Source organism: Pollicipes pollicipes, unplaced genomic scaffold (assembly GCF_011947565.3).
Source record: "Pollicipes pollicipes isolate AB1234 unplaced genomic scaffold, Ppol_2.1 Scaffold_6052;HRSCAF=7182_pilon_pilon_pilon, whole genome shotgun sequence".
Lineage (NCBI taxonomy): Eukaryota > Metazoa > Arthropoda > Thecostraca > Pollicipedomorpha > Pollicipedidae > Pollicipes > Pollicipes pollicipes.
The window spans coordinates 17,502,672-17,525,658 of record NW_023596805.1 but is presented as its reverse complement, the minus strand read 5'-3'; the positions used below and the strand labels follow the sequence as shown (position 1 = coordinate 17,525,658).

Here is a 22,987-nt window from a genome sequence, read left to right as displayed (position 1 = left end):
TTTTCTCGCATTTCAAGCAAATGCGAGAAAATGATTATAAAATTCGCAAACGTTTTGAGTGGTCATTGGCTAATTGACCGCACTTTCAAGCCATTCAACTTTGTGATCTGGTTGCTCAGTTAAGGCTCCGTCGTGTCATGATTGAAATTGTGTAAGTTGTGACATGTATTTGCGAGGAACACAATGAATGTGGATGAGACAGTATTGATAGTCTTATTCTTCGAAAATAAGCAAGAAAATTGAGAAATAGGTGTGATATTGCGGCTACATGCCTTTATCGAAACAAATACCAGTAGAATATTTTATTGCCGATCGTGTAGCGCCACGTCTGGGTTTCCTGTGCGCGCAGGACCGCCGGAACAAACCCGCGGCTTCAACGTCCATAAGTGTTCGTTGATATGTCGGTGGCAACTGATTTTGGCTAGGTGCGCAGACAAAAAAAATGCAGGGAATAATGTCATAGGTCTACTGCCGATACTTCTTTCGATCAAGGCATGTAGCCGAAATATCACATCTATCTCTCCACTCTCCTGTTCATTCTACCAAGTAAGGCAAAACACAGCCTCATTTATTTAAAATGTGTTCGAGAAAGCTACTTTGGCTGCTTTCCGGTCGATTGCTAGAGTTACAATGGATCTGACGGCGTTGGACTGGAATGAGTTATTTGTAAACGGTACATGCACCCACGCGGCGAAGTTGGATTTACGCCGTTACCTGCTTGGGTCGTGGAAATATGAAAACAATCATAAAAACATCAAATCTAAAAGGTCGAAATCGGCTTTTTCCTTCTCATTTATCTTGTTTTGTTCATTGTCGTCTTGTCTCTTTCATAGTCAAATCGTCATCTTTATTGAAAGAATGGTAATCGAGAAGTCGTGGAATCTGTTGTTGCGCACGATCGCAGGTGCGATGCTGTGCGCACAAATTCGCACGTTCGCAGTTGCTTTCGTTCGTTCTTCTCCGTATCGAAACGCGCTGATCGCGTTTCGCTGAGAGCGAAACGAAAAGACCCGCTGTTGAGAAAATGAACCAGGTGCTGGGTGAACGTGCGGAGCCAAACGCACTGCTTGGTAACTAGCAAAACTTCACCATACCATGTCGCTCTAGTTCCTATCGAAAAACGCCTGGCTAGGGACCTACAGAGAACCCGAGGGGTGGTGTGACGAGGCAATGCGACGGACGCAAATCGAGATGACGCCATCGACTAGACCTGCTCATTGACCGAAAACCTGTTTCCGCCCGGGCTCAAACCGGGTACCTTCAACGCGCGAAGCAGACGTGATAACCACTACACTACGGAAACTCCGCACGACATCATCAGACCCTGGCGTCGGGTTGCTTGTAAACTGTAAAGGCCTGAGAATCATGACCTCGTTATATTGAGCCGCAGCACGCACTGCAGGGCGCGGCAGGGTCACCGGCTGCGACCGGTTACAAACCACCGGCGGGCGTTCGCCGGCACAGCGTTACTGGCCCACGCAGGGCACGCGCATCCGGAACACACCGCGGCAAGGCCCATAGTGCCCGTGCTTAGCACTGCCTCCAAGCAAAATAATAACGGTAAAAAAGAGGAAAAGAAAATATAACCCTGATAATAGTAGGCTCAGCTGGAGTTTGCTTCCTGGGTCAACCAGATCGGCGAACACCAGAGGCGCTCGCACTCTCCTGACTCGACGCTATCGTTAGGGCCGCCGTCTGCCAGGGTAGCGACGTCCGTACACCTGCTCCAGACAGCCCAGAGTTGTGAGACAGGTCACCTGCGGCGGCGTTTTTCAACGACTCTGCCGCCGATGTCGCCGGCATGGACGCGCGCAGCAAAGGAACCGGGGTCACCAATAGTGACACGGTCGCCACAAGGATGACCGAGCTCGGCGTGTCCGGGAGAGGCGCACGCAGGTCGGAAACCGCTGCTTTCGACGGTGGCGCCGCGTCTGCAGGAGCTGCCCGAGGTGCCCCGGACGAGAGCTCTCTATGGGGATCGCGACGGACGGCCACGTCAGCGTCACCGGTCACCTCAGGAGATCCTGCAAGCATACCGTCTAGCCCGCGGCTTGTCCGGTCGTTGTGCCGTCGCCAGAGCCTGCCATGATGCATTCTGGCGGCATAGGACACAGGCCCATCGATACTGACGATCCTTCTAGCAGCCCAATGAGGTCCGATGCTGTAGATTCTTGCAAATACAGGATTTGCAATGTCTAGTTCGCGATTACCGCTTTATCTTGGAATCTCAGTTCTGGGTCACCCGTCGCGGCTGGTTTCGGATGAGACGGCCAGCTATCAGCTCTGAGGGCGTAACTGACGTATCGTTGTGGCTCGTGATATGCTGACGGAGCACCCATCGAGACCGTGTGGCTTCCCAATTGGCGTCGACCCCGTTGCAAAGCCAGCTTCTTGTCACGTGCCGCACACTCAGCAAGGCCATTGTCCCCGACTGTGAAAAGTTCAATCGTTTCGTAATGAATGCCATTTTCTTGGAAGTTTTGAAAGTCCGTAATGTAAACAAGGCAGCGTCATCAGCGGCACAAGGTTTGGGTGTCCCCACCGTGGTTTGACAGTCGGTGTCTTGGAGCCGATATCTGCCAGTTCTCGGCCTCAATCCATTTAGAGTACGCATACACTACCACCACAACACGTGCCTTCCATAAGTGGGCTCCGTGGAAGCCAGATGTACTCGCGACCAGGCACGGCAGGCCAGGGTCATCTGCAGGGTACCACGGTCAGCTCAGGTTTGCTCTCGCTGTCACGGCACGCCCCGGCAGAGCTCTCTGCGTGCAATGTCCACGTCCCATTCGAGGCCAACTACGCAGCTCTCGGCAAGGGCTCTCATCCCCGAATGTCTGGGTGAGCTGCACGAGGCTCTGTCAGGACGGACTCACGTGCCTTCCTGTGTGTTATAACTTGATGACCCAACAGCAGGACACCAGAGCAAACACACTATTTAAGTCGTTTGGTGAAAAACAGGGCAGTTTAAGGTCAGAGTTCTGCAACCATCCACTCTGGAAGCAGTGCATCATTCGGGACAAATCGGGTCAGGTGACGCCAGCAACGTAATCTTTTTTAGCGTCAAACGGGCCATCATCCACCAACAGTACAGGTCTTCCTCCTCCGATGATGTGAGGTACAAGCGGAGACGCCTGCTGAGGGCATCGGCGTTGCCCACTAACCTCCGCGCGGCGTCCCCAGGTCTCGTGCCTGTATGCAGATAGCTTCAGCGCCCACCGTGCAAATTCTGGCAGACGCCATCTCGGGAGTGTCGCCATCTCCATCTCGGGAGACGCATCTCGGAGACGCTCTCCAAAGAGTGTCACTAACAGTTTGTGGTCCGTCACTAAGGTATGCAGGCTCTTTACAGTACGATTGAAGTTGATGAACGCCGAACGTGATGGCGAGAACTCGCTCAATCTAGGATCATTTGTTCTCGCTTGGGAGGCTCCTTGACACAACTCCAATGACCCTCTCAAACCTCTCAGGCTTCTTTTGAACCAGGACAGCGCTGATCTCGCAGGTGAGGCATCACATCACATTCGAAAACTTGTGGCCTTGTTTGATGTCGAAGGGCCCAGTACCGGGCTTAACGTGAGGACCTTACGCGCCCACCGAAAGTCATGTCCCCGCATAAAAATGAAGTGCACTACGTAAGGCTCCAAAACATTATCTTAGTAATAGAATACGATGAGTCGATGTCCGCCGGTCTTGTGTTTTCAATCAGCTCGACCGCAGGGTCTGCCAACCTTGTGCGTCGTTTCCGTAGTGTAGTGGTTATCACGTCCGCTTCACACGCGGAAGGTCCCCGGTTCGAGCCCGGGCGGAAACAGGTTTTGTGTTGGTGACGCGCTCCATGTTGAGAGTTTCATTTCACGTGATAAACGTTGATCACATTAATTCGTCATTCGTCATACGAGGCCCCGAGCTACAGGACCAGAGCCCTCCGTCTCGCCAGCGGTTTTCTGATAATTTATGTGGTCGACCCAGTCTGATGAAGTTTGTCTGATTGCCAGGCATTCTCTTCTCGGCCATGTCAATGCCTCTGTCCCCGCACGCTCGTCCATGACCAGTGGTCGTTGAGGTTCAGACCGCGCAGCGCCGCCAGCTGATGTCATGTGACGTCACTAAACAGCCAGAGGATCTGCGGCTGCCGTTCTGGTGCATGCCGTGTGTTTCCTAGTCACGTTATTCGATATTGCCTCGGTTAATGTTGAAGCCGAACAAAGTTGGGTAGACGCTATGTATCCGAATTAGTGAAAGCCTGTAAAAACAGTAACATGAATTAGTATAGATGCAACACATTATGAACACATTATGCGAATGGACACCGTCGCCCTTGGGAACCCATACTGATGATACTATGAGGTTTTGAGAGCAGCCCGAAACGTTATTGGTCCTTTGTTAAGTCCTTGAAGTCATCAGAGCACATATCTCCCGTTCCTGAGTGCGATGACAATGTGTACAAGGGTGACGAGGAGCGTGCCATGACCCTGACGTTCGTATATTGCCTGACCCACCTCTGCTTGATGCGCCTGGATTAGACAGCTTTACCGTGCCACATGGGCGCGTAGCACACTTGTTACGCGATATCACTGCACACAAGACCTGTAGTCCCGACGGGCTCATTGCCCGGATTCTCAGGGAATTTTTCTAAACTCTGGCGTCTTCCCCGCCATGTGGAAGTCAGCAAATGTGATACCGTTGCATAAGAAGGGGTCCAAAAATATGCCTGAAAATTGCAGACCTGTGTCGTTGCTTCCTATCTGCTCAAAAATATTGGAGAAAATCATGAGCAATGGCCTATCACAAGTTTGTCTGCCCGCCCTTCCCTCATCCCAGCACGGATTCCTTCCAAAGCGCTCTTGCATCACAAACCTTTCATGCTTTATTGAACACTGCTTGACATCTATTTCAAATGGTAAACAAACAGATGCAATTTACACCGATTACTCTTCAGCATTCACCGGCATGAATCACCTCCTGCTGCACAAGCTTCGCTATTCATTTTGCATCACTGGCCGTGCGTACAGCTGGTACAGTCGTACCTCAGCAATCGTTCACAACGTGTAGTGCTGAACGGCAAACAGTATGACTGGATTCAAGTGCGATCTGGTGTTCCGGAATGCAGCATCCTAGGACGCTTCCTGTCCGCCTGCTTTCTGGCTGATGTTCCTGACCAAATCGAGAGTGAGTGCCTGATGTACGCTGGTGATGTGAAAATTTATCTCCGAATCGACAACGTAGCAGATTGTCTCACTGGATTGCCTCTGTGAATGGTCCAAAAACTGGGGGCTGAAATTGAACCTAGCTAAGTGCAGTGTCATTTCATTCACTCTCCGCACGTCACCTGTTCACTACTCTTCCGCACTAGACGGTCACTGCTTGGAGAGCTGCTAGCAGGGCCGCGATCTTGGCGTCTTGCTGGACACCAAACTCACCTTTGCCAATCCCATAGATTCAGCTGTCTCAAAAGCAAATAGGATGCTGGGCCTTCTCATGCAAAGCGTGCAAATGCCGTCGTGCGCTCGTCAGGCGCGATTCAATCACAAAGCTTTGCTTTGTGCCCTCAACGCTCATGTGAGACCATTGATAGAGAACGGTAGCGTTATTTGGAGCGGTGCTGCCGTTTCCCATTTCGCCCGGTTCGAAAGACAACACCGCTTTCTCATATGGTTTGGTCCGAGTAGCCTATGTCTCGGCGTCGTCCACTGGATTATGAGCATCTTCTCCCTTTCTTCAAAGAATCATCTATCAAGGTACAATTCACTCAGCCTGACATCTTATTCCTATACAACGCATTTCATCACAAGCTTGGCTGCGCTCGCGTAACATCACTGTTCAGTCTGGCTACACCCGCCCGGCGTTTTCAGCATCTCGGCCTTCTCCACCAGCTTGGTGGAGAAGGCCGGTGTGCAAGGGTCAACACTGTCAAACATGGATTTGTCGCATGCCTACCCGCTGTCGGCAATCAATTTTTGCAGCATTTGTCTTCAACTGACTTTTTTCATAAAAAAGCCCAGTCCGATATGATTTGTTTAAGTTCGCCGACACACGCGGAACATTTTCTCTTGATGACTTGATGCGCGACTGGGTGTAATGTGTATGTGTGTGTGTGTTGTGTGTGTGTGTGTGTGTGTGTGTGTGTGTGGTGTGTGTGTGTGTGTGTGTGTGTGTGTGTGTATGTGTTTGGTTGGGTTTTTTGTTTGTGTGTGTATCGCATACCTATTGTTTTTAAAAGTGGACTGCTTCCATAATTGGGCTTTTGCCTCTGAAATGCTTATGTCGTAATTAAACAAATAAACAAATAGACTCTAGCACAATGAAATATGCTCCTTTTTGGGTATGACAGCCGTAGGTACACTGATGTGGAGCGTTGTGTACAAATTAGCACTTGAGACTGCTAGGATATTGGTATTGTCGTTGCCCCCAAATCTTATCTGCCGAAAACATCGAGACAATTGTGGGATTTCTTAGTAAGCCCTAGAATTGTAAGCCGATAAGAAGGGGTATTTTCCAGATGCAGTTTTGGGGCACATAAGGAACCTCCCATCTAACGAGACCTTCCCCTTACGCCAGGTGCACTTTCGACGCACACCGCATCAGCATCAAAACGGTAAGCGATTTTGGACAAATACTGCATCACTGGCATAGGCTGAAGCAGATCTCGGTTATCTACCAGAAAGTTTGAAGCTGAGATGAAGAAAGAGCTCGAGGGGTGATGTGACCACGCAATGCGACTGACGCAAGTAGAAGTGACCCCATAAATTTCACCTTGCCAGCAAAACAAAACCTGTTTCTGCCCGAGCTCGAGCCGAAGATCTTCCGCATGTGAAGCGGACGTGACGACCACTGCACTGCGGAAAAGGTGCCCGGCGACATCAGACCCTGGCGGCGGGCTAATTGGAAACATAAGATTTTGAGACATTGACCCTTGCATTTTGAGCGAATTGATGATTAAGGCCTTGGGTGTTGCACTTCATAAGCACGTGCCCGTTTGGCCGGTTGAATGCCCTTCGCTCGGCCGGGGGTCAATTTGACCCCCCTGAGATCTCAGAAACTAAAAGAGGTAGGAACACGAAATCCACAGGATGTGTTTACCTGTCTGTGAACTCCCTTGAATCACCTTGCAAGGCCCCTTGGATGTGACCTTTGGGCCAAGCAAGGTAAAAAAGTCAAACCACGGACTGGCATCAAAGTGCCCTCAGAACCTCGATACCTCTCCTGAGCAATAGGTTACTGGTGCTCATTTATGTCATTTGACCATTGACCTTGTTTGACTTTACGCAGGTCATGGTGAACAAAATCATGCAAGCCTGTTTTGAGTTTTGCATTTGAATAAGCTTTAACAGTTGCGCTAGGCAGCACGTTTCTAAAATCGATACGTGGAACTGGGTTGTTTTAAATCAGTTACCTATTCTCACCCTTAAGACATCTATGAAAGATGCATGATGCGGTTCCTATCATAAATTGAATTCGAAATGAGCACCAGAAGCTACCCCAGCTATAGAGTACTAAAGCAGGTTTGTTTTGACCTTTGCATGACCTTCACACCTGACCATAAGCCAATGAAATTTATTAATTTCATTGCCGTATTGCCTGTCAAACTATTTCAGAGTTGTATGGCTTGGCCTCACTCCGATGTGTATCTAGCTGAAAGATTGCCTTACAAATTCGCCTCGCCGAATCCATGACCTGACTTTGACCTGTCGTAGGTCAGCGACCTTCAAAGAGACATCTAAACTTCTAAACTCTGGACATCAAACGATCCGCTTTTCAGCTGCATTCAATGAAACGGTTGAACTGTATGTATGTTCTAGAAATATCAGTTGTTGAAATGTGCACACTCCACATCAAAGCCCCTCCGACTGCCAAGCCCATGAAGGGGCTGAATGCATACAAGCACACTGATATATATGTATATATATATACATATATATTATATATATATATATATGTATGTATATATATATATATATATATATATATATATATATATATATATATATATTATATATATATATAGGTGTCTATGCATGTATGTATTCATATGTCATCATGGGTGTATTCCCATCTAATTTGAGAGCCCACATATAAAATGCGTCGGTATCAATGCACCAACGTCTAGTACATCTTCGTTCGCCCCAGACCGTAAACAATTTGCCGGTTTGAGTGAGTCGAAACAATAACGCTAGTGATTATAACAAATTGTTCATGTTTCTACGAACGGCCTTTGGGCTCATATGGTATAGCCTGGGCTGACCTGGCATGGAATAGAAAGGAGTGGTACCTGAAGATCAGATAGGTACGAACTGACATTAAGATGTGATGCGGTTTGGAGTGAACCGAACAGTAGCTGCAGGCGTTACATACACGCTTCAATGTGACCTGCACCTCATGGGCGGCGTCAGGCAGCTGGCGTATGCTAAGCTCAGCGTGGATTATAAGGATATTTCTAACGCTGAGATTAAGCCTTGAGCTGAAGCACCGAGCAATTTGTTTTAAACAGAAAGAATGAATCGATGGATGTATTTTAGATTTCGCGATTTCGTGATGGATATGTTTTAGGTTTCGTGCCAATGCGATACGTCTGCTTTTTCCATTCCCTGTCGTTTCATTTCTAGGGCTTCATCGCGTCGGGTACATAATCTCTGCGTGACTTCGTTTGGCCTCAAGCTTCCCAATTGTCGTCGACCTGTTACAATGCCAGCTTCTCGTCACGTACCGCACACTCAGCAAGGCCATTACCCCGACCGTGAAAAGTTCAATCGTTTTGTAATTGATACCTTTTTCTTGCAGGAGGTTTTGAAAGTCCGTGATGTAAACAGAGCAGCGTCATCAGCGACAATAAGGTTCATGTCCCAACTTAGAGAATATTCTCCGTAGTTTGACAACCGGTGTCTTGGAGCCGACACCTGCGCACATATCAGCCTCAATCCATTTAGAGTACGCAGGCGCTACCACCAACACGTGCCTTCCATTAGTGGGTTCCGCGAAGTCCAGATGTACTTGCGACCAGTCATGACAGGCCAGGGTGGACTGCAGGGGGCACAACGGTCAGGCTTAGGTCTGCTTTCCTGGCACGCCTGGTAAGAGTTCGGGATACGCGCAATGTTCTCGCCCATGCGGGGCCAACATACGCAGTTCCTGGCAAGGCCTCTCATCCCACGAATGCCTGGGTGAGCTGCGCGAGGCTCTGTCAAGACGGCCTTACGTGCCTTCCTGGGTGTTATAGCTCGATGACCCAACAGCAGGACACCAGAGCAAACGACCATTCAAGTCGTTTGGTGGAAAACAGGGCAGTATAAGGTCAGAGTTCTGCAACTAGCCACTCTTCTGGACGCAGTGCATCATTCGAGACAACACCGGGTCAGGTGACGCCAGCACTGCAGTCCTTTTAGCGTCATACAGTCCATCATCCACCAACAGTAACAGGTCTTCCTCCTCCGATGATGTGAGGTCTAGCAGGAGATGACTGTTGAGAGCATCGGCGTTGCCCACTACCTCCGTGTGGCGTCCCCAGATCTTGTTCTTGTATGCAGACAGCTTCAGCGCCCACCTGCAAATTCTGGCACACGCCATCGCGGGAGGATCAGCACGCTCTCCAAAGAGTGTCACTAACAGCTTGTGGTCCGTCTCTTAGGTATGCAGGCTCTTGAACAAGTACGAATGGAAGTTGACGACGCCGAACGTGATGGCGAGCACCTCACGCTCAATTTGGAGTATTTGCTCTCGCTTGGGAGGGGTTCCTTGACACGAATCCATTGACCTCTCAAACCTAGCAGGCTTTTTTTGAACCAGGACAGCGCTGATCTCGACAGGTGAGGCATCACATTCGAAAACTTGGGCCTTGTTTGATGTCGAAGTGGCCCAGTACCGGGCTTAACGTGAGGACCTTACGCGCCCACCGAAAGTCATGTCCCCGCATAAAATGAAGTGCAATGCGTGAAGTCCCAAAGCATTATTTCATTAATGGAATACAATGGGTCGATGTCTGCCAATCGTGTGTTTCCAACCAGCTCGACCGCAAGCTCTGCTATCCACATACGTCGTTTCCGTAGTGTAGTGGTTATCACGTCCGCTTCACACGCGGAAGGTCCCCGGTTCGAGCCCGGGCGGAAACAGGTTTTGCGTTGATGACGCGGTTCATGTTGAGGGATTCATTTCACATGATAAACGTTGGTCACATCAATTCGCCATAGCCTTCGCCGAGTTACAGGACCAGAGCTCTCCCTCTAGCCAGCAGTTTTCTGATAATTTATGTGATTGGCTCATCTGATGAAGTTTGTCTGGTTGTCAGGCATTCTTTTCTCGTCCATGTCGTGTGCCTCTGGCCCCGCACACTCGTCCATGACCCTTGGTCGTTGAGGTTCAGACCGTGCAGTGCCGACAGCTGACGGCATGTGACGTCACTAAACAGCCAGAGGATCTGCGGCTGCCGTTCTGATGCATGCCGTGTTTTCCTAGTCACGTTATCCAATATAGCCTCGATTTATTTTGAGGCCGAACAAAATTGGGTAGACGCTCTGTACCCGAATTCGTGAAAGCCTGCAAAAACAATAGCATGAATAAGAACACATGCGACACATTATGAACACATTATGCGAATAGACACCGTCGCCCTTGGGAACCCATACTGATGAGACTATGAGATGTTAAGGACAACCCAAACGTTATTGGTCCTTTGTTAAGTCCTTGAAGTCATCAGAGCACATATCTCCCGTTCCTGAGCGCGATGACATGTGTAAAAGAGTGACGAGGAGCGTGCCATGAGCCTGACGTTCGTATATTGCCTGACCCACCTTTGCTCGATGCGCCTGGATTAGACAGCTTTAGCCTACCACATGGCCGCATAGCACACTTGTTACGCGATCCACTGCACACAAGACCTGTGGTCCCGACGGCTCAGTGCCTGGACTCTCAGGAAATGTGCCGAAGAGCTAGCTATTCCGTTAGAGATATATGGAAGCTTTCTCTGAACTCTGGCGTCTTCCCCGCCATGTGAAGCAAGCGAATGTGATGCCGGTGCATAAGAAGGGGCTCAAAAAGCTGCCTGAAAACTACAGACCTGCGTCGTTGCTTCCTATCTGCTAAAAAATATTGGAGAACATTTTGAGTGGTAGCCTATTGCAAGTCTGTCTGCCCGCCAATTCCTCCTCCCAGTATGGATTCATTCCAAAGCGCTCTGGTATCCCAAACCTTTCAAGTTTTCTTGAACACTGCTGGACATCTATCTGCGACTGTGTATAATGTGTGTGCGTGTGTGTGTGTGTGTGTGTGTGTGTGTGTGTGTGTGTGTGTGTGTGTGTGTGGTGTGTGTGGTGTGTGTGTGTGTGTGTGTGTGTGTGTGTGTGTGTGTGTGTGTGTGTGTGTGTGTGTGTGTGTGTGTGGGTGTGTGTGTGTGTGTGTGTGGTGTGCGGGTGTTTGGTTGGGTTTTTTGTTGTGTGTGTATTGTATATTTATTGTTCTTAAACTGGACTGCTTCCGCAATTGGGCTTTCGCCTGTGGAATGCTTATGAAGTAAATAAACAAATCAACAAACGGACTCTAGCACAGTGAAATGTCCTCTTTCATGGCTTGGCAGCCGGAGTACACTGATGTGGAGCGTGTGTACAAATTAACAATTGACACCACTAGGATATTGGTATTGTCGGGGCCCCCAAATCTTATCTGCCAACACACGTCGAGACGAAATTGCGGGGTTTCCCAGTAATGCCTAGAATTGCAAACCGATCAGAAAGGGTATTTCCCAGATGCAGTTTTGGGGCACATTAGGAGTCCCCCCCCTAACGTGACTTCCTCTTACGCCAGGTGCACTTTCGACGCACAGCGCCTCAGCATCAAAACGGAATGCGATTTTGGACGAATATTGCATCACTGGCATAGGCTGAAGCAGATCTCGGTTATCTACCAGAAAGTTTCCAGCTAAGATCAAGGAAGAGCTCGAAGGGCGGTGTGACGACGCAATGTGACTGAGCCAATCGAAGTGACCCCATTAATTTCACCCTGCCAGCAGCACAAAACCTGTTCCCGCCCGGGCTCGAGCCCGGGATCTTCCGCATGTGAAGCGGACGTGACGACCACTGCACTACGGTAAAGGTGCCCGGTGACATCAGACCCTGGCGGCGGGCTAATTGGAAACATAAGATTTGAGACATTGACCCTTGCATTCTGACGAATTGATGTTTAAGGCCTTGGGTGTTGCACTTCATAAGCACGTGCCTGTTTGCCGGTTGAATGCCCTTCGCTCGGCCGGGGGTCATTTGACCCCCCTGAGATCTCAGCAACTAAAAGAGGTAGGAACACGAAATCCACAGGATGTGTTTACCTGTCTGTGACTCCCTTGAATCACCTTGCAAGGCCCCTTGGATATGACCTTTGGGCCAAGCAAGGTAAAAAAGTCAAACCACGGACTGGCATCAAAGTGCCCTCGGAACCTAGATACCTCTCCTGAGCAATAGGTTACTGGACTGGCGGTCATTTGTCATTTGACCATTGACCTTGTTTGACTTTACGGAGGTCATGGTGAATAAAATCATGCAAGCCTGTTTTGAGTTTTGCACTTGAATAGGCTTCAAAGTTGCAGAAGGCAGCATGTTTCTAAAATCAATACGTGGAACTGGGTTGCTTTAAATCAGTTAGCTATTTTGACCTTTAAGAAGTCTATGAAAGATGCATGATGCAGTTCAATTCATAAATCGAATTCGGAATGAGCACCAGAAGCTACCTCAGCTGTAGAGTAATAAAGCGGGTTTGTTTTGACCTTGGCATGACCGTCACACCTGACCATAAGCCAATTAAATTTATTCATTTCATTGCCGTATTGCCTATTCAACTATTTCAGAGTTGTATGGCTTGGCCTCACTCCGATGTGTATCTAGCTGAAAGATTGCCTTACAAATTCGCCTCGCCGAATCCATGACCTGACTTTGACCTGTCGTAGGTCAGCGACCTTCACAGACACATCTAACTTCTAAATTCTGGACATCAAACGATCCGCTTTTCAGCTGCATTCAATTAAAAGGTTGAACTGCATGTAATGTTCTAGAATATCAGTTGTTGAAATGTGCACACTTCACATCAAGCCCCTCCGACTGCCCAGCCCATGAAAGGGCTGAATACATACAAGCATACTGCTATATAATATATATATATATATATATATATATATATATATACATATTAATATGTCAGTATGGATGTATTCCCAGCTAACTTTGAGAACCCACATATATCAAATGCGTCGGTATCAATGCACCAACGTCCAGTACATATTCATTCGCACCAGGCGGTGCATAATTTGCCGGTTTGAATAAGTCGAAACAATAACGCTAATGATTGTAACAGACTATTCATGTTTCTACGAACGGCCTCTGGGCTCATATGGTAAAGCCTGGGCTGACCTGGCGTGGAATAGAAAGGAGCGATACCTGGAGATCAGATGGGTACGAACTGACATTGAGAGTATGATGCGGTTTGGAGTAAACCGAACAGTAGCTGCAGGCGTTACACGCACGCTCCAATGTGACCTGTACCTCATGGGCGGCGTCAGGCAGCTGGAGTATGCTAAGCTCGGCGTGGGTGATAAGCACATTTGTAACACTGGGGTTTAGCATTGAGCTAAAGCACCGAACAAGTTATTTTAAACAGAGCGAATGAGTTGATGGATGTATTTTAGGTTTCATGAGTGTCGACGCGTTACGTCTGCTTCATTTCACTGTTATTTCATTTCTAGGTTTTCATTGAGTCCGTAAGTCATCTCTGCGTGACTCTGTTTGGCCTCAATATTGACCGCTGGCTACGTCGGATAGCGTTACTAACATGCCATACCATGCATCAGAACGGCCGCCGCAGATTCTCTAGCTGTCAGGTGACTTCACATGCCGTAAGTTGGCGGCGCTTCATGGTCAGGGCCTCAGCCGCTACGGGTGCTGGACGAACGCGCGGGGCTAGAGGCACTGGACACTGACGAGCGAGGACTGCCTGGTAACAAGGCAACTTGACAAGACTGCGTCGCTTTCGCTCTTATTAAAAAGCTTATAGTTAGTGATCGACAGTGATCTCCAAGCGTGGCGCGACGAGGTGACTTGACTGAGGTGAATGATAGCATCTGATCAATATGGACAGCTGTATCAACCCAAATCTGTCCCCGCCCGGGCTCGACCCGAAGACCTTCCGCGTGTGAAGTGGGCGTGCTAACTACTACACAACGGAAACGACGAGCAGTACTTAAGACCCTGGCGGCGGCCTGCTTGGAAACATATGATTGGGAGGCATCGAACCATTGTATTTCGTCACTTGATTAATGACGGATGCCCTGATTAATGCACTCCATTAATATCTGAGGACATGATAAGCCTAAATTACCCGGATCTCGTCGGTCAATGACATGACCCCCGATGATCTGACCCTGACTCATGCGACCTGTCAACACGGTGCGACTTGGTGTGTTTTGCAACGTAAAATTGGTGACAGCTAAAAATGGCTCAATGACGACAAATGGAGTCTCATTATGAAAACCGCTAAGAACTAAGTATTTTTCGCGTAAGTTTCTGTGGTACAACAAAATTTTGTACCGAAAAACGAATATGAGTGTCAGTACATTTGGATGCTGTTGTTTCAGCAAAATCGTTTCCGTCACGTTTACCAATAAACTTCAACTGTCGGCTGCACAGCGCCGCGCCTAAATATCCACAGCGCGGAGAACCGTCCTTACAAATAGCAACTTTAAGGACGATGAATGGTCTTCCATGTGCCGGCAATTGATCGTGACAATATGCGCCAACAAGTGAAAACAAGACATTCTATAACGCTCCGTTCTGAGTCATTGCGGCAAAATCATCGCAAGGTTCGCAAAGGTTGGGGTGGATATTGGCCTTTTCTGCGCTTTCCTGTGTAGCCGCATGCTTTTCTCTCAACAGAATCATTTTCGTCCGGTTTACGTACAACGTATAGCTGCCAACTGCACAATGCCACGCCTGGATATCCACCACGCAGAGCACCGCCAGCCTGAGCTCACGACTATAAGATCAATGCCTGGTCTTCAATATGCCGGCAAATGTGCGCGGCGATATGCGTCAACAAAAATAAACAACACAGAACTTTTCAATGGTGGACGTTATAGACCAATGCGAGAACATGATTATAGAATTCGCAGATGTTTGTTTGGACATTGGATACCTAACTGCGCTTTCAAGCTAATGCATTTGATGACCCAGCTGCTTAGTTTAGGCCTTGTCGTGTTGTGGTTGTCATTGCGTAAGTTGTTAAGTGCATTTGCGAGGGTCATTTTGGGTGTGGATGAGACAGTATTGACAGTCTTATTCTTAGTAGAATAAAGAGGAAACTGGAGAGATAGGCGTAATATTGCGGCCACATGCCTCTATCGAAACGAATATGAGTAGCAAATTTTGTTGCCGATTGCACAGCGCCACGCCTTTCCCCCGCGCGGAGGAAATCGACTCCGTTTGAGCAAGGACAGCACCGGTCCAGGCAGGTGGACCATCACAGCCGAGAACTTGCAACATTTATGTCGAAGAGCCCAGACCTGTGCATGACGTGAGGGCCATACGCGTCCGCCGGAAGCCAGGTCCCCGGACAAAAGTGCAGGGCAGTGCGTAAAGCCCCAGAACATCAGTTTAGTAATGGAATGTAATGGATCTATGTCTCCCAATCAACCCCCTGCCAGGGTCTGACGCGTCCACTTGTCGTTTCCGTAGTGTAGTGGTTATCACGTCCGCTTCACACGCGGAAGGTCCCCGGTTCGAGCCCGGGCGGAAACAGGCTTTGAGTCGGTGGCGTGGTTCACGTTTGGGGGTTTCATTTCATCAGTAATACCAGCCCCCGAGCTCTTGTTGCGATGCGTTTTCTTCTCGCTTCGATGCCGAGAACGTGTGGCCCCCCCCCCCATGCTCGTCCGTGACCCGTGGTGACTGAGACTCCGGCCGTGAGGCGCCGCCAGCTGACTCCATGTGACGTCACCAGACAGTCAGAGGATCTGCGGGTGTTGTTCCGATGCGTGTCGTGTGATGTTTAGTCACGTTATCCTATGTAGCATTCCGATAATGTTGAGGCCAAGCAAAGTTGGGTCGATGGTGTGTATCCGAACTGATGAAAGCCAGCTAAAAACAATGACATGAATGGCAACAGATGGCACACATCACCGGCCATGCTGCCCGAATCAAAATGATCAACTCATTCTTTCTGCTTTGGGAAAGCGTCAGTTGCTTCACCTACATGCTTAACGTAAGTGCAACAAAGGCGCTTGTTATTTACTCCAAGCTTAACATACTGTAGCTGTCTAGCGTCACTCCTGGGTTACAGGTAACAGTGATAAGCATGCGGAATGCGTGTTATTGTTCTGCTTGCTCCAATCAGTATCATAGTTTTACACCATTTCGTGTCTACCTGAGCCCTAGCTATCGGCCCCGCACATTGCATGCCAGGCCAGCCTAGGCCACATCACGTCAGCCCTGAGGCCGCTCGTAGCAATATGAATGTCGTCATTAGCAGCTGTTTCAAACGAGCTGAAACCAACAAGACGTCACTTTCGGCATGAAGCTAGCGAGGTGATAACGGACGTACATGTTATCACCATGCAAAAGATATCTAAACAAAGCGAATGGACACTGTCGCCCTTGGGAAGCCATCTCGCTTGGGATGAGCCTCTAGCGCAGGGGAATACCCTCTTTCATGGGTTTGGTAGCCGGAGGCGCTCTGATGTGGGGCGTTGTGTACAAATTAGCAACTGACTGCTAAAATATTGGACTAGTCGCAGCCCCCAAGTTAGCAAATTCCCTCTTAAAGTGACCTCCTTCTTACGCCAAGTGCACTTTCGACGTACTATGCCTGGGCATCAAATTGGAAACGATTTCGGACGGATATGGTATCGTTCACTAGGGTGGTGTTAATGGTAACCGTGGTAACCATTGGTTTACGGATTTATTCAGTGTCATTCATGGACTTATGCCGCTTTAAGTCACGGTCAGATCATCAGATAAGTCTGGGCCAGGTCATCTGGTGCCGCATCAGGGGTAGTGAGATGATATTCGGGCAATGAGGGGTTACCCTGTCTCGGGATATTAGTTAGGCTCAGCACGTTAAGCCACGAAGCATTATTTCAGTGATGGAATGAAATGGGTAGATGTCTCCCAATCTTATGTTTTCAAGCAGCCCGCCGCCAGGGTACGACGGTCCTATCAGTCGTTTCCGTAGTGTAGTGGTTATTACGTTCCCGTCACACGCGGAAGGTCCCCGGTTGGAGCCCGGGCGGAAACGGCCTTTGAGTTGATGACATGGTCCACGTTGAGGCTTTCATTGATTTACGTTAGTCATATTATTTCGTCATGCCAGTGGCCGAGCTCTAGACCCAGAGCCCTGGAGCTCTCTGCCAGAGCCATCTGTCTACCAGTAGCTTTCCGATTATTTCCGACCATTTCTGCTAACTCATGTGCAGTTTGACTGGTTGCTAGGCAGACTCTCGACCCGTTTCTACGGCTGGCCCCACCAGGTCGTCCATGACCCGTGGCGGCTGAGACTTCGGCCATGAAGCGTCGCCAGCTGAGCACATGTGACGTCACCAGACAGCCTGAGAATCTGCGGCTGTTGTTCTGATGCGTGCCGTGTGATGCCCAGTAACGCTATCGGACGCAGCCTTCGGGTAATGTTGATGCCAAACGTGGATGGACAGGCGTAATGTACTCAATGCGATGAAAGCCAAGAAATAAAACAATGATAGAAAAATGGATCAGAAATGAAAGCAACGGGATCAAACTGTCCCATATTTTGAGACGGGGCCAAAAGTATCTTCCCCCTCCCCCATAATTTCAGGCGGCCCAGAAGAGGTCTTCGGTTTTATCGTAAAATTTGCCTACTGTGTTATCAAATCAGGCGTAGAGGGCTCATGTCTGTCTGGTATGGGAAGAGCCTGGTTTAAGGTCAGAAGAGAATCGCTTCGTGTGCGCCAATGGCCCATCTTTGGCTAGTAATGGCCCATTTCAAAGCCGGAAAACATCCATGTCACTTCCAGACATGGCAGGGCCTCTTTCTGATTCGGAAAGGGCTCCTTGTAAGTTCATAAAGGCATATCATCAACCTAAAATCTGTTTCCTCCCGGTCTCGAACCGGGGACCTTCCGCGCGTGGAGTGGACGTGACAAGTAGTACACTACGGAAACAATACATGACACCATCAGATCGATCCCGAGGCGCACTTTGATTTGGGGAATGGGAGTACCACGTGATCCATGTGACGCACTGGTTCAAACTTCAACCAGTCTGCTCCTCGGTAACAGGCCCTTGACAGCTGGGCTAATCACAGACGTGCTCTTATTCGCACCAGTATAGGTCCGCACGGTGGTTGACATGGATATGGTGGTCGCGACTGCAGGGAAGGGGCGTAGTTCCGTTTCAAAGCGTTGACAGGAAAATCTGTACTCGAAAATGATTAAACCTGATATCCTTATTATTAGGCTTCATGAGTGTCAACGCGTTACGCCTGCTTCATTTCACTGTTTTTTTTTTCATTTCTAGGTTTTCATTGCGTCCGTATGTCATCTCTGCGTGACTCTGTTTGGCCTCAATATTGACCGCTGACTACGTCGGATAGTGTTACTAGACATGCCATACCATGCATCAGAACGGCCGCCGCAGACCCTCTGGCTGTCAGGTGACTTCACATGCAGTAAGTTGGCGGCGCTTCATGGTCAAGGCCTCAGCCGCTACGGGTGCTGGACGAACGCGCGGGGCTAGAGGCACTGGACACTGACGAGCGAGGACTGCCTGAAAACAAGTCAAACTTGACAAGGCTGCGTCGCTTTCGCTCTTATTAAAAAGCTTATAGTTAGTGATCGACAGTGATCTCCAAGCGTGGTGCGACGTGGTGACTTGACTGACGTAAATGATAGCATCTGATCAATATGGACAGCTGTATCAACCCAAAATCTGCCCCCGCCCGGGTTCGGACCGAAGACCTTCCGCGTGTGAAGCGGACGTGCTAACTACTACACAACGGAAAAGACGAACAGTATTGCTAGACCCTGGTGGTGGCCTGCTTGAAAACATATGATTGGGAGGCATCGACCCATTGCATTTCAACACTTGATTAATGACGGATGCCCTGATTAATGCACTCCATTAACATCTGAGGACATGATAAGCCTAAATTACCCGGATCTCGTCGGACTGTCCCTAACATGACCCCTAATGATCTGACCCTGACTTATATGACCTGACAACACAGTGCGACTTGGTGTTGTTTCGCAACGTGAAATTGGTGACAGCTAAAAATGGCTCAATGACGAAAAATGTGGCCCCATGATGCAAAACCTCTAAGAACTAAGCATTTTTCGCGTAAGTTTCTGAGGCGCAACAAAATATGTGTCAGAATTAGTGAATTTAACCGCCACACTCAAAGGTACATGTCACATGTATTGTACAGAAAAACGAATTTGAGTGTCAATGCAGTTGCATGCTGTTGTTTCAGCAAAATCGTTTCCGTCCCGTTTACCAACAACCTTCAACTGTCGGCTGCACAGCGCCGCGACTGAATTTCCACAGCGCGGAGAACCGTCATTACAAAATAGCGACTTCAAGGACAATGTCTGGTCTTTCATATGCCGGCAAATGATCATGACAATATGCGCCAACAAATGAAAACAATGCATTCTGTTACGCTCGACGTTCTGAGTGGTTGCGACAAAATTATTGCAAAGTGCGCAAAGGATGGGGTGGATATTGGCCAGTGAACTGTGCTTTCCATCTACTAAGTTCCATCACCCGGCTGCTCAGTTTAGGGGCCGGCGTGTTGTCGACTGCGTTTGGGAAACATTACATTGACTGTTTCTTGGCCAATTGCTAGGGTCGCAATTGATCTGACGGTGTTGGACTGGAATGAGTGATTTGAAGACGGCACGCGCACATACATGATGGAATATGGTTTTGCATCGTTATCTGCTCGGGTAGCTAAGATCTGACAATAATGTTGACAAAAACTAAAAACCGTCTGATCTGTAGTTGCGCGCAAGCACACGTGCTGCACCGATGAGTGGAGACTGTCTGGTAACCAGCCAAACCTCACCAGACCTTGTTCTTATCGGAATACTTTTAGCCAGTGATGTGCAGCAGGGTCGAAATGTGGTTTGACGAGGCAATGTCACTAACCGTAATCGAAATGCCTCCATCAACTAGATGCCCTCACCAACTCAAAACATGTTTCCGCCCGGGCTCGAACCGGGGACCTTCCGCGTGTGAAGCGGACGTGATAACCACTACACTACGGAAACGATGCATGGCGGCTGCAGACACTGGCGGCGGGCTGCTTGAAAGCATAAGATAGAGAGGTCTTGAACCATTGTATTCAATTAAATGATTAATTGTTGCACCTTGCGTATTGTAGGTCACCAATATCCGGGAACAGGGTAAGCCTAAATTGCCGGGATCCTGGCTAACTGTCCCTGGCTTGGCCCCTAATGACCTGACTCATCTGACTTGACGAACCAGTATGACTTGACAATGTTGCAGTTTCGCTGGGTGGGTTTGGATGGCTGAGGAATGAAAAGTGGCTTAACCTACCCGTGACACAAAAAGCGCTAAAAACTAAATATTTTCCGATGATACATGCAATATAATATAGCAAATGTGGAAAAATTAGCGATTCAACCAACGAATTGGACGGCACGTATCCACATGTTCACAAGATGGAGATAAGTGTCAGTGTAGCTGCGTGCTGTTGTCTCAACAGAATTACTTTCGTCCGGTTTACCTACAACCTTCAGTTGCCAACTGCACGGTGCCACGCCTGGATATCCACCACGCGGAGGACCGCCAGTGCACTCACGACTCCAATGTCAATGCCTAGTCTTTAATATGCCGGCAAATGGGCGCGCGAATATGCGCCGACAAAAATGAACACCAGAGAACTTTGCATTGGTGCACGTGGTATAATAGCATAATCATTTTCTCGCATTTCAAGCAAATGCGAGAAAATGATTATAAAATTCGCAAACGTTTTGAGTGGTCATTGGCTAATTGACCGCACTTTCAAGCCATTCAACTTTGTGATCTGGTTGCTCAGTTAAGGCTCCGTCGTGTCATGATTGAAATTGTGTAAGTTGTGACATGTATTTGCGAGGAACACAATGAATGTGGATGAGACAGTATTGATAGTCTTATTCTTCGAAAATAAGCAAGAAAATTGAGAAATAGGTGTGATATTGCGGCTACATGCCTTTATCGAAACAAATACCAGTAGAATATTTTATTGCCGATCGTGTAGCGCCACGTCTGGGTTTCCTGTGCGCGCAGGACCGCCGGAACAAACCCGCGGCTTCAACGTCCATAAGTGTTCGTTGATATGTCGGTGGCAACTGATTTTGGCTAGGTGCGCAGACAAAAAAAATGCAGGGAATAATGTCATAGGTCTACTGCCGATACTTCTTTCGATCAAGGCATGTAGCCGAAATATCACATCTATCTCTCCACTCTCCTGTTCATTCTACCAGGAGTAAGGCAAAACACAGCCTCATTTATTTAAAATGTGTTCGAGAAAGCTACTTTGGCTGCTTTCCGGTCGATTGCTAGAGTTACAATGGATCTGACGGCGTTGGACTGGAATGAGTTATTTGTAAACGGTACATGCACCCACGCGGCGAAGTTGGATTTACGCCGTTACCTGCTTGGGTCGTGGAAATATGAAAACAATCATAAAAACATCAAATCTAAAAGGTCGAAATCGGCTTTTTCCTTCTCATTTATCTTGTTTTTGTTCATTGTCGTCTTTTCATAGTCAAATCGTCATCTTTATTGAAAGAATGGTAATCGAGAAGTCGTGGAATCTGTTGTTGCGCACGATCGCAGGTGCGATGCTGTGCGCACAAATTCGCACGTTCGCAGTTGCTTTCGTTCGTTCTTCTCCGTATCGAAACGCGCTGATCGCGTTTCGCTGAGAGCGAAACGAAAAGACCCGCTGTTGAGAAAATGAACCAGGTGCTGGGTGAACGTGCGGAGCCAAACGCACTGCTTGGTAACTAGCAAAACTTCACCATACCATGTCGCTCTAGTTCCTATCGAAAAACGCCTGGCTAGGGACCTACAGAGAACCCGAGGGGTGGTGTGACGAGGCAATGCGACGGACGCAAATCGAGATGACGCCATCGACTAGACCTGCTCATTGACCGAAAACCTGTTTCCGCCCGGGCTCAAACCGGGTACCTTCAACGCGCGAAGCAGACGTGATAACCACTACACTACGGAAACTCCGCACGACATCATCAGACCCTGGCGTCGGGTTGCTTGTAAACTGTAAAGGCCTGAGAATCATGACCTCGTTATATTGAGCCGCAGCACGCACTGCAGGGCGCGGCAGGGTCACCGGCTGCGACCGGTTACAAACCACCGGCGGGCGTTCGCCGGCACAGCGTTACTGGCCCACGCAGGGCACGCGCATCCGGAACACACCGCGGCAAGGCCCATAGTGCCCGTGCTTAGCACTGCCTCCAAGCAAAATAATAACGGTAAAAAAGAGGAAAAGAAAATATAACCCTGATAATAGTAGGCTCAGCTGGAGTTTGCTTCCTGGGTCAACCAGATCGGCGAACACCAGAGGCGCTCGCACTCTCCTGACTCGACGCGATCGGTACGGCCGCCGTCTGCCAGGGTAGCGACGTCCATACATCTGCTCCAGACAGCCCAGAGCTGTGAGACAGGTCACCTGCGGCAGCGTTTTGCAGCGACTCTGCCGCCGATGTCGCCGGCATGGACGCGCGCAGCAAAGGAACCGGGGTCACCAATAGTGACACGGTCGCCACAAGGATGACCGAGCTCGGCGCGTCAGAGAGAGGCGTAAGCGGGTCGGACACCGGGGCTTCCGACGGTGGCGCCGCCTCTGCAGGGGCTGCCCGAGGTGCCCCGGACGAGAACTCCCTATGGAGATCGCGACGGGCTGCCACATCAGCGTCACCGGTCACCTCAGGAGATCCTGCAAGCGTATTGCCTAGCTGGCGCCTTGC

At 49.1% G+C, this 22,987-nt stretch overlaps 6 non-coding genes across 6 annotated transcripts; 3 read left to right on the top strand and 3 right to left on the bottom strand.

Moving 5' to 3' along the window:
• Positions 1-1,230: 1,230 nt before the first annotated feature.
• TRNAA-CGC (transfer RNA alanine (anticodon CGC)) lies at positions 1,231-1,303 on the bottom strand. The gene has a single exon. It is a non-coding gene; the product is annotated as a tRNA-Ala (tRNA).
• A 2,438-nt stretch (positions 1,304-3,741) lies between these two features.
• On the top strand, positions 3,742-3,814 carry TRNAV-CAC (transfer RNA valine (anticodon CAC)). Its single transcript has one exon. It is a non-coding gene; the product is annotated as a tRNA-Val (tRNA).
• A 6,219-nt stretch (positions 3,815-10,033) lies between these two features.
• Positions 10,034-10,106, top strand: TRNAV-CAC (transfer RNA valine (anticodon CAC)). The gene has a single exon. It is a non-coding gene; the product is annotated as a tRNA-Val (tRNA).
• A 5,585-nt stretch (positions 10,107-15,691) lies between these two features.
• On the top strand, positions 15,692-15,764 carry TRNAV-CAC (transfer RNA valine (anticodon CAC)). Its single transcript has one exon. It is a non-coding gene; the product is annotated as a tRNA-Val (tRNA).
• A 4,426-nt stretch (positions 15,765-20,190) lies between these two features.
• TRNAV-CAC (transfer RNA valine (anticodon CAC)) lies at positions 20,191-20,263 on the bottom strand. Its single transcript has one exon. It is a non-coding gene; the product is annotated as a tRNA-Val (tRNA).
• Positions 20,264-22,162: 1,899 nt separating this feature from the next.
• TRNAA-CGC (transfer RNA alanine (anticodon CGC)) lies at positions 22,163-22,235 on the bottom strand. The gene has a single exon. It is a non-coding gene; the product is annotated as a tRNA-Ala (tRNA).
• Positions 22,236-22,987: the final 752 nt, after the last annotated feature.